At 40.6% G+C, this 17,038-nt stretch overlaps 1 pseudogene; it reads left to right on the top strand.

Moving 5' to 3' along the window:
- Window positions 1-17,038, top strand: part of LOC141691403 (uncharacterized) — a 508,513-nt pseudogene that overhangs the window by 254,893 nt on the left and 236,582 nt on the right.

Genomic DNA, 17,038 nt, shown 5'->3' with positions numbered 1-17,038 from the left:
GATACTCCACTGACAGTTGGGTATCCTATCGGTTAAAGTTGGCTACTTTTCAGAAATTGGTTATTTTTGTCAATTTTATGTAAAAATAGGCTAAATTTCTCTTACACCCTCATTCAACTGCCTGTGATTTCGTGTTCACAAGGTAATCTGTACACCATCTGATCTGCAGTTATCGATGACACCAAATAAACCAAAATTGATAGGGTTTTTTTTCTTTCCTGTACAATGAGAAGTCACCATATAACATAGGTTTTACTAGACCCCAGGCTGTAGTTCTCATGAAACAACAGAACTAACCCTTGTGATGCAGCTTTCAAATATTAGCACGAATTCTGAAAAGACAACTAGCAAAGTTTGTATTGGCAGTTTTTTTATAGCAATGCATTCTCAGTCTTGCACCATCTAAAAGCATTAGGCTGTACAATTATAAATTACTGTGTTGATTTATAATGTGCCAACAATATTGTTATTATTATTAGATTACAATTTTAGCAGATGATCTCTTTACTTAATTTTGCCAACCCCTTCAAATGATTTGAAGGTTGTTATTTTATATTTATACCATGTCCCAAATGGGCTACTCATTACAAAGTGGGCTTCTTGGGCCGATTACAAGATATTATAATCTAATCTATTTTGGGCTCCTTTCTTCTAGCCCAAGGTTCAACATTTGTCCCCCTACCAGCTTTTAAGCAATATCTTTAGATTTGTTCCTGGTTATCTTTTGAATTCCTGCAAAATTAATTAGTAGGTGACAATAAACGGAAAGAAAAAATTAAAAAAAATAAAAGTAAAAAAATAAGGGGGGTTAAACATTGAACCGAATTTTGGTAACGAATTTTATCCTTATTAGGTGTGTATTTTTGCCCTTGATAGTATATATATATATATATATATATATATAATTTTTTTTTGTGTGTACTACTTTTTGTTTTGATTTTTGTTAACGTTGGTTGAAGGTGTCTCTTCGGCTACCCGGCTTTCTCAACAAAAGCGACTGCAGCTCCCGGAAATCCCCTGCGTGCCGGTTGATTTCTCTTTCTCTGTAAGTCTCTTTCCTTCCTCTTTTCTTCTTCCGTAAATTCATTTGTGTCCTGCATTGTCTCATAGTTGTAGACTGTCATTGTATCGTTCTTGGAGCTATGGATCAGTCAAGTTCGTCGTCACTGCCTGCCGAGTTTTCCCGCAACCCCGGTAAGAGGCCCTTAGATGAAGGGGTTCGAGAATCGTCCCTTAATCTGGGTCACTTGGAGATTCCTGATTTAGAGCAATGCGGCTCTTTTGATTTTCTTGATCATGATGAGTTCTTGAAGGGCGTTCATGTAGGACCATTGTCCTCGCCGCCTTTGAGTCCCAGAACTGTAGAGAGTAGGAATAGGATAGTGGAGGAAAGTTTGCGGTTGGGAATGAGTGAATTTAGAGGGAAATCCAGTTTGAATTACTTAAGCCATTACATCACCAGGAACCCGCCGGTGGACAAATTGAGGCAATATGTGGATCTGACAAATGGGTATCGGTATCGGGTACCGACGGCTGACGAGAGAGTCTGGATGATGCCGGAATATGGGATGCACGGGATACCGATGATTGCATTTCATTTCGGCCTTCGATTGCCTATGCATCCCTTCTTCTTGATGATGTTCGAGGCGATTGGTTGTGGAATAAGTCAATTAACACCGAACTCTATAGCACAGTTGAGTGGATTTGTGGCCTTGTGTTGCGATAAGGGGATGGTACCGTCTTTCAAACTTTTTTTCTCAATATATGCGGTCCGTTATCATGATGGACAAGTCTACTTCGATTGTCCCTATATGAGAGTTAAAATTGTTAGTGTTCGATCCTCGAACTCTGGGTATCATTCGAGGTGGTTGTATTTTGGGGGGCCCGATTTAGAATTTGTGAAGCCTTGCGGAAAAGTGAGTCAGTTAACGGTCGATTATCTGAATAATTTGGAGAAATGCGACGATAATGAATTGAATGAATTTCAGGGATTGGTATCGGTGTATACCCATCTGCAATTAGCAGACTTGAGTTTTTTAGAGATGCATGATTGTAAAGGGTTTGACCTCCCCTTTCCTTATTTTTCACTTCGTCTTTCTCTTCTCTCCCTTCTTTTTTTTTTTATTTAACAAGTGTTCTGACTTTTTTTTCTCTCCTCTCTTTTTTGTTTAGTGGCTGGTGATTCTTTGCAGAAGATTTTGAATAGTGGGATAAGCAAAGAGATGGATAAAGCCATGATGTTGCTGCTTCAACGTGCTTCGAGGAAGAGTGTCGATGGGATGCAAGCCGGATCTTCGAGGGGTGGACCGTCCCCAGCCGGGCATTCCGTTTCTATCGAACTTATAGATGAGCAAGGTAACAAAGTGGTGGATGATGCTGAGAAGGTCGTTCCTGATCCTGTGGTTGCCGACGTGAACCCTCGCAAGAGGAACCGTCGTGAAATAGAAGAAGAAAACATTGGGGGAGATGATATAATTGAGAATGTTACTGTAGGTGGTGGAATCAACAAGACTATAACATTTATTGGGAGTCGAGCCTTGATGACCAACACAATTGACCCTCAGTCGAGGAAGGAAGTGGTGAGGGCGGAGATCCAACCGTCGGAACGTTGGACCGGAGGTTCGACGGTGCCTCTAAGAGTTTTTAAGTTATTTCAGCTTCCTCAAGACTCTGTCGCCTATACCGGTCGTCGTCGTGATGAGCTTGTTGATAGATGCAAGGGTCGAATTGGCCGGGTATGTGTTTTGTATAGCAGTTTGTATTTTGGTTTAGTCTAGTTAGTTAGTTACTTTAGCCTTTTTTTATATTTGGATATGTCTCCTTGCAGTTTTTGTCTGATTTCATTCACATCTTGGATGAATATCAATCTGATGATGGGAGTGAGGTTCGAAGCAAGTTGGAGGCCGATGTGTCGGCGTTGAAGGGAGAGAAAAAGAGACTGGGATCTAGCTGCCTGGATTTGGAGAAGAAAGTGAGTGATTTGTCATCAACAAACACAACCCTGTTGAAGCGTGTTACGGAGTTGGAATCGATGGAGAAATCATCAAACCAGAAGATATTTGAGCTCAAGGGTAGACTTCGAGATGTTGCGTCAGAACGTGACGAGCTGAGGGTTAAGTGCAAGGGTTTAGATCGACAAGTTGGTGGAATGGATCAGTCCTATCAGTTGATTGTGGAAGAAAATGCTACTCTTAAGGCTGAAGTTGAGAAGGCTGTGGAGGACATCGCTAATGCTCTTGGGGATGGCTATGGGCGTTGTGTTGCCCGCATGAAGAATGCAGGATTCGATATCTCGGGACATTCTTTCGAGGACTATATTCGCGATCTTGCTGCCTCGCGACCTGATGATCTAGCTGGAGGTTCTTGAAGGCGGAGAATGCCCCGTGAATGATGTATCTTTAAATTTATTCTCAAAGACTCGTGTTTCCTATTTGTTGCTGGCTACTTGTATTCTCCATGTTTTATTTAGACCCTACAACGATCTGGTTTTCTTTGGGGTTTTTTCTTGAAGTATTTTGTGCGGTAGGTGAACGATCTTGTTTAAAGATATCCGTATTTATGCTTTTTGTTCTTCGTTATCGCGTTAATTTCCCATTTTTAGTTGTTTCGTATATCTATTTTGAAATCGTTAAGAATGTGTTTAACAACTTCCATGTCGTCTAGTGTGTATAATTGAGAGAATTGTGTTGTGTTGTTTGCTTTGTGTAAATAAGCTCTTGGGAAGTTGAAATTGTTATAATTTAAAGTCCCTCGATGTGGGTTAGCTCTTGGCATGTCGACTGTCGTTGTTCGTCTTCTTAAAAGTACAAGCAGGATATCAAAATAACTTAAAGCCTTCATAACTTAAATTCCCTCGATGGGGATCTCATAACGACCCTCATTACATCGAGGGTTGATTTTTGGTAGGGCCCTGGGGCCTCGAACCTTTAATCATTACATAATAAATTAATCACTGATAAAATTTTTTGAGGTGGATACCATTCCAGGCATTTTTAATTGGTTGACCATCGAGGTATGAGAGCTCGTAGGTTCCTGTGCTGACGACCTTCGACACCTTGTACAGGCCTTCCCATATTGACTTGAATTTTCCTGAGATTGTCGGCTGCGACGCGGCGGAGTCTCGAAGGACAAGGTCTCCCACCTCAAATCGCCTATTTTAACTTTCTTGTTGAAGTACCTCGCCGTCTTCTCCTGTTGAGCGATCATGCGAAGCCTAGATTCCTCTCTTGTTTCTTCAAGCAAGTCATTGTGGAAACGTAATCCTTCAGCTGTGAGAGAGGGATCAAAGACCTCGATCCTAGGGGAAATCAGGCTAATCTCGACTGGCAAAACAGCGTCGACACCGTACGTGAGGCGGAAAGGAGTTTCTCCTGTTGCACTTCGAGGAGTTTTTCTGTAGGACCACAGCACATTAGGGAGCTCGTCCACCCAACATCGGGGAATTTCTTCTATCCTTTTCTTCAGCCCTTGTAAGATGGTTTTGTTCGTTACTTCTGCAAGGCCATTGGCCTGTGGGTATGCAACCGATGCTTTGATGTGCTGGACTTTCAAGTCGCTTAAAGCTTTCTCGAATTGTGCGCCAACAAACTGCGTTCCATTATCTGAAACTAAAATCCTTGGAATTCCAAATCGAAACACCACATATTCCATAAAAAACTCAATCATCTTTATTTCTCTGATCTTGGAGAGAGGTTTTGCCTCGACCCATTTCGTCGCGTAGTCGACTGCAACCACGATGTATTGACATTGTCCTCTAGACTTCGGGAAAGGTCCCACGATATCGACTCCCCATTGATAGAAAGGGCAAGGAGCTAGGATCGAGTTGAGCTCTGTTGTGGGTTGACGACTCACGTTCCCGTGTCGCTGGCATGCTTGACATTTGCGGACGTAGCTTTCACAATCTTTTCGGAGTGTTGGTCAATACATCCCCTGTCTCATGATTTTAAGAGCTAGGTTCTTTCCCCCGAGATGTTCACCACATATTCCCGTGTGAACCTCGAGGATTGCCTGGTCGGCCTCTTCTGGACTCAAGCATCGGAGAAGTGGTTCAATTAAAGCACGTCGATACAACGCTGAACCAATTGTGCAATAATTTCTTGCCTTAAACATGATAGCGCGGGCCTCACTTTTTTCCACGGGAAGTTTGTTTTCTAGGATGTACTCGAGGATAGGGCTTCACCAATCAGTGCTGTTTTGAATATTGTGGACCATCATCACATCGATAGCGGGGGATTTCAGACTGTCAGCATATACTGGTTCGAGGTTCAACTTCAGGTTGGACGAGGCTAACTTGGCGAGTGAATCTGACCATTGATTTTCTGTTCTATCGACATTTGACAGTTTCCAAGAGGAGAACTTTTTGAGAAGCTCTTGTGTCATTGCCAGGTATTTAGCCATGCTTTCATTGTGGGTCTTAAACTCTCCATTTATCTGCTTAGCCACCAACTGAGAATCTCCAAATATGTCGATAATGTCTACCTCGAGGTCCGTTGCCAATTTTAAACCCGCAATTAGTGCCTCGTATTCGGTCACGTTATTTGTTGCTTAAAACTCGAATTTAAGGGTCTGCTGGACTTTAAATCCTTCTGGGCTGATAAGAATTATCCCTGCGCCCCCAGAGTTTGAGGTCGACGATCCGTCGACAAACAAAAGCTATGGTCTTGGTTGGGTTTTCTCGGGTCTAACCCTTTGGCCTTGAATTGGCATTCCGCCACAAAGTCTGAAAGGACCTGAGCTTTTATGGTTGTTTGTGGTTTATATTCGATGTAGAATTGACTTAATTCGATGGTCCATGCGGCGAGTCTTTCTGTCATATCAGGTTTGTGCAAGATTCTTTGAGTGGAGCATTCGTCAACACATGAACTTCCCTTGCTTGGAAATAATATCGGAGCTTTCTGCTTGCAATGACCAGGGCATACACGAGCTTTTCGACCTGAGGGTATCGAGTTTCAGCGTCCCGCAGTGAGTGACTAATGTAGTATACGGGAACTTCCCTTCCTTCATCGAGTCGAACCAGGACGGCTGCAATCGTTTCATCAGATGCCGACAGATAAACGCGAAGTGCTTCGCCCGGGAGAGGCCTAGTGAGGATGGGGGGGTTCGTTAAAAATGACTTAAGTTCTGAGAAGCTAATGTAGTTCTGAGAAGCTAGATTTGTACTCATCGTTCCATTCAAATGGTGTTGATCTTGAAGCCTTTTTTATGGTGGCAAAGAAAGGAAGACATCTTTTGGACGACTGGGGGATAAATCTTTGAAGGGCTGCTATGCACCCTTTAGTTTTTGCAAGTCTTTGATGGATTTTGGATCCTCCATTTCTAGGATGGCTTTTTTCTGTGCGGGGTCAGCCTCGATGCCTCACTGTATGATCAGAAATCCCAGGAACTTGTCGGACGTAAGCTCGAATGAACATTTGTTAGGGTTGAGACGCAAGTTATGTTTCCGGGCATTTTCAAAAGTCTCACGAAGGTCAAGTGAGTGGTTAGCGGCGAATTTGGATTTGGTTATCATGTCGTCGACATAAATTAACATGTTTTTCCTATTTGCGAGCCAAAGATTGTGTCCATCATCTGCTGGAAGGTTGCGCCCGCAATAATCATTCCAAAAGGCATTACTCGATACCCGAACACTCCTCTGTGAGTAATGAATGCCGTTTTTTCCCAATCACGTGAATCCATTTTTATCTGGTTGTATCCTGAAAATGCATCCATAAAGGAGAGGAGTTCATTTCCTGCTGTAGAGTCGATCAGCTGATCGATGTTTGGGAGTAGGTAGAAGTCTTTGGGGCATGCTTTGTTAACGTTCGAATAATCAACACACATTCGCCATTTTCCATTGTGCTTCTTGACTAAAACGACATTGGAGATCCATGTGGGGAACTGAACGGGCTCGATGAATTTAGCTTCGAGAAGTTGGTCAATTTTTTGATCGATAGCTGCCCTTTTTTCATCGGAGAATATTCGACGCTTCTGGCGTACTGGAGCGATGTTTTTGTTGATGTGGAGAGAGTGGCGTGCGACAACCTCGGGGATTCCCGGCATATCCTTCGGGTCCCAGGCGAAAATATCAGCAAATTCTCTAACAAGGGCAATGATATCTTGTTTCAAATGCTCAGGGAGTCCTTTTCCCACCTTGGTTGTCTTTGATGGGTTGCCAACAACCACTTCGATCTCTTCTGTTTCTTCCGCGGGGAAACATGAATTCTGGTTTGTAAATTCAATTGAGTTGCGGGGGTCAATCTCCAGTACCTGGTTGACTTCTAGATCTTCTTCCCCCTTTTTCCTTGGGGAAACTGTTGTCAGGTAACATTGTCTCGCGGTCGTTTGGTCTCCAATCATTTCTCCGACCCCGAAGTCCGTGGGTAATTTCATCTTCAAATGGGAGATTGAAGTTATTGCCGTTAGGGCTGTGATAGTAGTGCGACCCAAAATGGCATTAAAGCTGGAAAAAGCACCGATCACATGAAATTTAACGACTTTCCAAACTTGACAAGGTGGTGAGCTAAAGAGAACTGGCATATCAATGGTTCCTACCACATGGACCTCATTTCTAGTAAACTCGTACAATGGAGTTCGGGAGTTCTCGAGCCGTCGATTCCCGATGTCCATCCGTGAAAAGGCGTGGTGGTAGAGGACAGCGACAGAACTTCCGTTGTCGACGAGCATCTTTTTCACAGTATTATTTCCTACTCGGGTTGTGATGACAAGAGCATCTTGATGACCCTCGATGAGACCCGGTTGATAATCATCATCGGAGAAGGAAATGACTGGGGTCGGGCTCGCGCGAGGGCGCTTAACCGTCGGAGGATTGACATTGAAGACTTCTCGAGCATATGTTTTTCTGGAGTTGTGAGAGAATCCTCTAGAAGCTACTCCCCCGAATATGACATCGATGACTCGATCGTCTTGATCTCGATGGTGATGTCTAGGATTGTCCTCTTGTTGTACGTAATGTACCAACTGTCCTCGACGAATCTTTCCTTCTATGAGATTGCTAAGTTGAAAGCATTGTTCTATGGTGTGACCGTTATCTTCATGATACTCACAATATCTGGAACTGGGGGGTCTCCTGGCTTTCATAGGCCTCGGTGGTCTATAGTCTGGTTCTGTTTTTAGAACTGTCAGAATTGTTATTTTCTCTGTGTTCAATTTAGTGAATTCTTTTTCTGGTCGAGTGTGGGGCTGCCAGTCCCTTTCCCTTCTGTCCCTTGGAAAGCGATCATCCACGCGCGATGAAGGTGATCGACGACGCTCACGGCGTATTTCTCTCGCGGGGGATCGCGGACTATAACTACGACGATGTTCATGCCTTGAAGAGCGTCGTGGTGACTGAATGCAACTTACTGCTTCTTGTAGCATCATACGATGTTCAATAATTTGGAATGCTGCTTGGAGAGTCGTTGGCCTTTTTTTCAAAAATTTCTTCTAGGAGTAATCCGTGTCGTGACTTATCGATGCCTGCCGTTAAGAAGTTGACGGACATCTGTTCAATTAAATCCAGAATCTCGGCGATCTCTTCCCTAAATCGGGTTAAAAAGCTGCGAAGGCTCTCACCTGAGCGCTGATGCATTGTCATCAAAGATGCTGTGACCTTGATGCCCTTGTAATTACTGGAGAATCGGGCTTGGAATTTGCTTTTTAAGGTTGTCCATGAATCAATGGATCGAGGTGGCAGATTGCTATACCATCGGAGTGCTGTGCCTTGAAGGCATGTAGAGAAAAACTAACAACGGGCGATTTCTGAGTGGCCGAAGAAAGCCATTCGTCCGTCGAATGTGTTGAGAAATGCCAATGGGTCTGAGGATCCGTCGAAGTGATCGAGGGATGGGGTTTTTAATGTTCTGTCGATACGCGCTTTCTCGAGGAGGAGGGATAAGGGGCTTTCAGAGACGGTTTCGAATCCCGATTGATTCCTCATGATGTTACGCATTTGAGCGATTTCTTCTTGCATTTTAGCAAATTCTTCATGTGATATAGACTCCGTGGACTCAGTTTGGCGTGACACCTCGGCGGACGATACTGTCCGCTGTCGACGCTCACGAGGTTGTGAGTAGGTCGACTCTGTCGATGGCTCGTATTCATACTCAGCATCATCGTCATTATCATAAAATTCTTCATCTTGCTCCTGGCTCTGTATCGTTGTTTGTTGGAGCTCTCGTCTAAGACGGTGAATTTCGCACTTTCGCTCGAGTTTGGCCTGCAGCCTCCGAGTCTCGCGCTCTAGTAACTCTAGCTCTTCATCTGAACCACATGGTTCTTCTGGCTCTTACCAGATTTTCTTGGTTTCGAACTCTTAGCTTTTCATTCTTTTCTAAATGCAGTCGCATATCGCTTGAAAGAACTTTTTTGCCTCTGGAGGTTAGTATTCTAAAACGTTGATCTGACACGGATTTTCTCTTTTTGTCTCTTTGACGTGTATTTTTCCAGCTCTCCGGTTGATCCTCAAGAAGGCTTTCAGGAGGAGGAAACAAACATTTTGGCTTTAATACCGACTGCTTCGGAGGCTCACAGCCCTCGAAGGCCGAGGCATCGGTGGCAGGTTCTGCCGTCAATTCTTTCATTTGTGTTGGTCCGGCTGTTCCCGGATCAATCTCTTCTACAATCATTTTCTGGTTGGATCTGTTAAAGCAAAGCTCCTTCTAGCGCCAAATGATGTGCCAACAATATTGTTATTATTATTAGACTACAATTTTAGGAGATGATCTCTTTGCTTAATTTTGCCAATCCCTTCAAATGAGGTTGTTGTCTTATATTTATACCATGTCCCAAATGGGCTACTCATTACAAAGTGGGCTTCTTGGGCCGATTACAAGATATTATAATCTAATCTATTTTGGGCTCCTTTCTTCTAGCCCAAGGTCCAACAATTTAGATGTTCAACTCTTATCATACATCTGACATCCTATAATCCAATGGATTCTCGGCTCTCCGAGGAATTTCCTGTATCATCAATGTTGGGTAATGAATCAAATGGACAGAGGTGGCAGTGATTATATCATCATCATCACAAGGTGGCCTGGTTTGCTGGATCTTGAAATTCGATGGCTCGATAGATAATATTATATTCTAACTGTCAAGGCAAATGGGACAGTCTCTTATGCAAATGGGACAGTCCCTTTATAAATGAGACAATGAATGGGACAGTCTCAATCAATTGCAGAAAGTAAAATGTTGAAATAAGAAATGCAGAATGCTGAAAAACTGAAAAAGTAAAAATACCAGAAGTTTTCACTTGGTTCGGCCCCTACACCCAGTCTATGGCCGATATCCAAGTCCTCATGCCAACTAGCATAGAGAATGTAATATATCCACTTAAAACAAAGTACTTACAAACTTTCCTTGATTACAAACTTGGCCAACTTGAAAGAACCTTTTCCCTAGTACACAGCTACCTAGCACAAAGCTACTTGGCCTTCCTGTTGTAATCAAACTCCCACAACCCGGGATAAGTGATATAATACGCCTTTCAGATACAAGAATATGATATGAAAATTTACAACTCAAACTAAAGCTTCTTGTTTACTGGATATATATCTCGGGTATAGAACAAGAAGAAGTTTTCAGATAATGAAAGATTAACGTGAAAGCGTTAGTTATAAATCTGAAACAATGAGTTGTATTTATAGGCAAAGTTCTAACATATTTATTTTCAAACAAAAGATAAGATGAATAAGATTTGAAGATAAGTTTGTTTTGAAAATATTTGAATGAACACCAGAGAAACTAATCTGTTAGAAGTTTGAAAAAGATAAATCAAGTAAAGATAAGGCTTGAGAGATTTAAACTTGATTTATAAGGTAGGGTGTGTTTGTTTGAGATAAGATTTATCCAGATAAACAAGATATACATAAAAACCTAACCAACCCAAACTGCACTCCTGAAAAACTGCAATGAAAGTCTTGGATATAGTATTGCTTCCATTCTGTTATTTCTGCATTTTGTTGTTGAAGAATCTTATCATCATAAACCCGAACAACTAACATTCTCCCCCTTTTATGATGATGACAAAGAAAACATAAATGCTCCCCCTATCAAAAACACTAAAGGCCTGTAAAACAGAGTTAGATACAACAGAATATATTGCAGTTTGAAATATATGCAATCAATATGAGAATGAGACAAGTAAATCAAAATGCATGAAAGAGACAGTCTCAAACATTTAATCACTTAAACCATAACAACCCATCCATAAACCAGGATGTCCAGTTGTTATCTAAACACATCACGAAATCAATCCAACAGAATATATCAGTTAAACACACAAAATCATCCAAAAACATCCATCAAAAACAAAGTTCAAACACCAACACACCCAGTCAGAAATATAGTCTTAAAAACCAAATGAAACATCGTCTTAAAATCATCTTAAAATCATAAAATTTCTCCCCATTCATCATAAAAGGGTCTCTTAATCTGAATCATCATCAATGTTGACTGGAGCCTTCCCTTTTCCTTTGCCCGAGCCCGAAGCTTTGTTCTGGGATGAAGGAAACACCGGAGCTGAGCCATACTCTGAAAAGAGCTTATCAAAAGCATCTTGAGCTGGTGCTTTTTTGTCCCGTTCCCTTAGCCAATCAAAAATCTTCGCTTTATATTCTTCTCTCGTCATGCCGAAGACCGAAGGTGGAGGGATGGCAGGAAGTGGCAGAGGAGCTATGATTTCTTCTAAAGCGCAATCGCCTATCCAGTCTCTTTTCTTGTGCTAGTACATCTTTCTCTTGTCTTGCATGGCTGACAATTGCTGAGACATAAACTTCATCTCGGACCCAAGCTTGAAAAACAACTTAGCGAATTCTTTTTCCCATGCCTTAGCAGAGGAGACCATTCCTTCTTGTAGAGTCCCAAACTCAAAATCTATTGTCTTGGCTAACTTGACATCAGAAGTATTTAACACAGAAAGTTTTGCATTGATATCATCTAAAGAAGAACAAACATACCTCTTAAACATCTCAAAAGAAGCATTTAAAATACTAACTTCAGAAGTTAGTGACCCAAGAGTTTTGACAGAAGCAAAATGTAGATTAAGATTAGCCAAAGCGGCAGAATTTTCATTCAATTTAATCAATAAGGAATTAAGCAAGGTGTTTGTAGGTTGATCAAAGGGGTCAGACGCATAGTTTGGAGACTTAGGAATACCACCAACATTCCTATGAGAATCATCAAAAACTAACTCATTTGACTCAGAAACAATTAAACCATTTAAGGTTAATACTGACAAATCAAATACAACTGAAATTTTGTCAGACACAGAAGCAGGAGTCAAAGCACAAAAGTATTCAAATACTCGAGACAAAAGACCAGGGTACGGTAAGTGCATAGAACCATGCTTGGCACAGTGACTCATATTAGATATAATCAAGAAAGCAACATCGCACTGAATCTTTTTAACAAAAACAGACATAAGAACACAATCTTGGAAAGTGACTCTATCACGACCAGATTTACGAGGCAGAACATTCGTATGAAATAAACGAAACAAGACAAGAGAAACTGGGGTTAAATCATTTATCGAAGGTTTGACTGAGACCGAAATAAAATTGTCACCAAGAATGATCTTGAGTTGTTCCTCGTACTGAAGACCGGGATTATCTTGAAAGGCTTGATGAGTTGTCGACGGACAAACTCCCTTGTCAGAAACTCCAGTAAGTCGTGCCAGAAGATCAGCCTTAAAACAAACGGGATTCCCTTGGACTTCTGAGAACACAATATTTCCGTCCAAAATACGAAGTTTGGCGTAAAATTCTTTCACTAACTCTGGATAAATAATTTATGGGGGCGACAACAATGACGAACAACCAACTGAATCAAACAAGTCCACAATACCGACTTTCTTGAGAAGAACCAGATCACAAAGGCGTTCCTTCAAAATCAACTTTGACATCACTTTATTCGAAGTAGTCTCCTTTGCATGTCACTCAAAAGAACTATCAGTCGTTCCGCTTAATACTTCCGGTTCGAAATTACCGACCCGTTGACGCTTGGAGCCTGAAGCTGCATCGGTTGGGGTTCGTTGAGCGGCGGATCGAGAACGGGTGAAAGGTGTCGATTGGCGTGCCATGGATAGAGATGAGAAAGTAGGGGAGAGATGAAAAAGGGTTTTCTTTGTGTTTAAGAGAGAGTAGGTGAATGAGAAACTGAAAGGGTTAAGAAGATGAGTTTAAATAAAAGTGAGAATTGTAGAGTTAGAGATGGAAAATAAAATGAACAGATGCAAGACAGAAGTGATGTACTGAAAGAGTAATACATGCACGAGTTCCAAGGATATGAGAAGTCTAATCAAAGATTTATAAAATCTAATGCTATATACACGCATAAACATGTAGACAAATAAAATATAAAAAATATACTATGAAACACAATTTCATAAACAAGAGTATAGGAAATAAATAACACGGAACGTAATACCCAAATAATAAATACACAACATATATTTAAGTATATGACATAATTCACAGTTAATCACATAAAATTACATAAAATCACAAAATAAATTACAGAGAACACATACCTAATTCACGACGCATTTTACAAAATCTATCTTCAGCTAAGGGCTTAGTGAAGATATCTGCACGCTATTTCTCAGTAGAAATATAAATAAGTTCAATATTACCTTAAGAAACAATATCTCGTAGAAAATGGTGACGAACATCAATATGCTTAGTACGAGAATGCATGACAGGATTTTTAGAGATATTAATTGCAGAAGTATTATCACAATAAATAGGAATATTTGAGTAAGAAATACCAAAATCCTGCAATGTTTGTTGCATCCACAAAATTTGAGCACAGCAACTTCCAGCTGCAATGTACTCTCCTTCAGCTGTAGAAAGAGCTACTGAAGTTTGCTTTTTACTATGCTATACAACTAAACAATCTCCTAAAAATTCACAAGCACCACTTGTACTTTTTCTATCAACCTGTGACCCTACATAGTCAGCATCTGAAAAACCGATTAAGTCAAAGGAAGAGGAGCTTGGATAAAATAATCCCAAGTCACTCATACCTTTCAAATATTACGTTTAACGGCATTCAAATGAGATTCTTTAGGTTGAGATTGAAAACGAGCACACAAGCATACACTATACATAATGTCAGGTCGTGAGGCAGTTAAATATAATAATGAACCAATCATACCTCGAAATTTAGTGACATCTACAGGTGCACCTTGTTCATCCTTTGTAAGCTTAACTGAAGTACTCATCGGAGTTGATTTAGGTGTGACATGATCAAGTGCAAACCTTTTGAGTAAATCCTTAATGTACTTGCCTTGGTGAATAAAAATTCTTGCATTAGACTGATTAATTTGCAAACCTAGGAAGTACTGCAATTCACCCATCAAACTCATATCAAATTCCTTTTGCATGCAATCAAAAAACCACTTACACAAAGATTTGTTAGAAGATCCAAATACTATATCATCAACATAAACTTGAACTAAAAGAAAGTTATCACGTTTATGAAAAATAAAGAGAGTTGGATCGAGTGTACCACGAATGAAACCATTGTTCACAAGAAACTGACTGAGATGCTCGTACCAACAACGAGGGGACTGTCTCAATCCATAGACAGACTTCTTGAGCTTGTAACCATAGTTAGGGTACTTCTCATGAATAAAACCTGGAGGCTGCTTAACGTAGACTTCTTCCTTGAGATAGCCATTTAGAAAAGCGCTCTTGACGTCCATCTGATAGAGCTTGAACTTCTTGTGAGCTGCAAAAGCCATTAAGATTCGAATAGCTTCTAAAAGAGCTACTGGAGCATATGTCTCGTCGTAATCAATTCCTTCCTGCTGGTTGTATCCCTGAGCAAACAAACGAGCTTTATTTCGAATAATGTTGCCATCTTCATCCTTCTTATTCTTGAAAACCCAACGAGTACCAATGATCTTGGCATCCTGAGGAGGTGGGACGAGTTCCCAAACATCACAACGCTCGAACTGGTTCAATTCCTCCTGCATTGCAACAGACCAGTGTTCATCTGCAACAGCTTCTTGAGCATTCTTTGGTTCGAATTCAGCAACAAAAGCATAAAATGCACACAGATTGTGAAATCTGCTTCGAGTAGAAATCCCTTGATCTAAATCAGTAAGAAGATTATCTGGTGGATGGTTCTTCACAGTCCTAGAAGATTTAGGAAGTTGAATATTACTCATCTCTTCTTCATTAGAATTATCTGTCTGGAAATGAATAGGAGTTGTCTCATTCAAAAGAGACTGCCTCATTTCCGCTTGTGAAGATTTATCCGGAGAAGTAACAAAATTCACATTTGAAATACTATCAGGAGTCTTTGGAGAGCCAGAAGATTCATCTGAAGCTTGAGTAGATCCTGAAGAATTATCAGAAGACTGAGATGGACCTGGAGAGTCTTGACTGCTTGATTTGTCAGAATGAGATTGACTCTTTTCAGAATGAGACTGTCTCATTTGGGAATGAGACGATAGATCCGCAGTGTCTTCATCAATTTGAGATATATTCCTCGAGGATTCATTGAACGCAATATTGATGGATTCTTCTACTTTGTTCTTGACAGAATTATAAACACGATAAGCTTTGCTTGTAGTAGAATATCCCAAGAAAATTCCTTCCGTAGATTTTGCATCGAACTTGCCTCGATTATTCTGAGTATCTAAAATAAAACACTTGGAACCAAATACTCGAAAATAACTAATGTTAGGAGTCCTATTCTTAAGCAATTCATACGGAGTTTTAAGCAAAATAGGATGAATAAGTACTCTATTTAAAACATAACAGGAAGTGTGTTCCGCTTCAGCCCAAAATTTTCTTGGAAGCTTACTTTCATGCAGTAGAGTTCTGGCAGTTTCCTGTAAAGTTCTGTTCTTACGTTCTACTACTCCGTTCTGCTGAGGAGTTCGAGGAGCTGAGAATTCATGAGTGATTCCTCTTGATTTGCAGAAGGTTATGAAATCCTTCTCGAGTTCACCCCTATGGTCACTACGGATAGTCTTGAGCTTAAATGAATACTTAGTCTCAAGGTTAGTAACAAGATCCTTAAACTCAACAAAAGCTTCATCCTTAGTTCGTAAAAATAATACCCAAGTAAAACGAGAATAATCATCAACTATAACAAAAGCATAATTCTTACCTCCCAAACTTACATACCTTTCTGGACCAAAAAGATCTAGATGAAGAAGCTGCAAAGGAACAGAAGTCGATACTTTATTCTTAGCAATAAAAGAAGTTTTCACCTATTTTTCAAGTTGGCAAGTTGTACAAGGTTCTGTTTTCTTGTACTTCAGCTTTGGTAGACCTCGAACCAGATCATGAGAAGATATCTTCTGAAGAAGATCCATGTGAACATGACCTAGACGTCGATGCCAAAGATTCTGCCGATCTTGAACAGTAGCAAGACATATTTCCTCCTGCTGTTCATCAAAATCTAACACGAAAATATTTCCTTTCCTTTTGGCAACTAAAGCAAACTCGTTAGTCTGAGTACCAATATAACATACATCTTTATCGAACTTAACCTTATGACCAGCATCAGTAAGTTGACTTACACTAATGAGATTGTATTTCAAACCATCAACTAAACAAACATTAGAAATAGCAAACCTGTCATTACCAATGGTACCTTTTCCAATAATTCTGACGGTGTTTGAATCTCCAAGAGTAACTAAGCCACCTTCCTTGGCAACTAGAGATAGAAACTTGGATTTATCACCTGTCATGTGTCGTGAACAACCACTGTCGATGATCCATTTATTTCGCGGAACATGGACCTTCAAGCAAACCTGCAAAAATTTCTTTATCTCTTAGGTACCCAATTAACCTTGGGTCCTGGTTGGTTAGCATCACAAATTTTATATAAATGTCTATCAGATTTCTTAATCCACATCTGAATAATATTAACAGAATTATTAGCAGATTTATATCTAGCAGACGATTTATAAGATGAGTTAGAGGAGTGGCCCTTGATACCACATAATCTAGATTCAGATGTAGGGTGACCAACTTTGCCACAATCTCGACATTTCTCATAAGGCATTTTATATTTCATAGGAGCTCGCTTGTATCCTCCTTGA

The sequence above is a fragment of the Apium graveolens genome, chromosome 10, assembly GCF_009905375.1.
Source record: "Apium graveolens cultivar Ventura chromosome 10, ASM990537v1, whole genome shotgun sequence".
In the NCBI taxonomy this organism is placed as follows: domain Eukaryota; kingdom Viridiplantae; phylum Streptophyta; class Magnoliopsida; order Apiales; family Apiaceae; genus Apium; species Apium graveolens.
The sequence above is the reverse complement of the archived record's forward strand: the minus strand, read 5'-3'. Positions and strand labels throughout refer to the sequence as shown.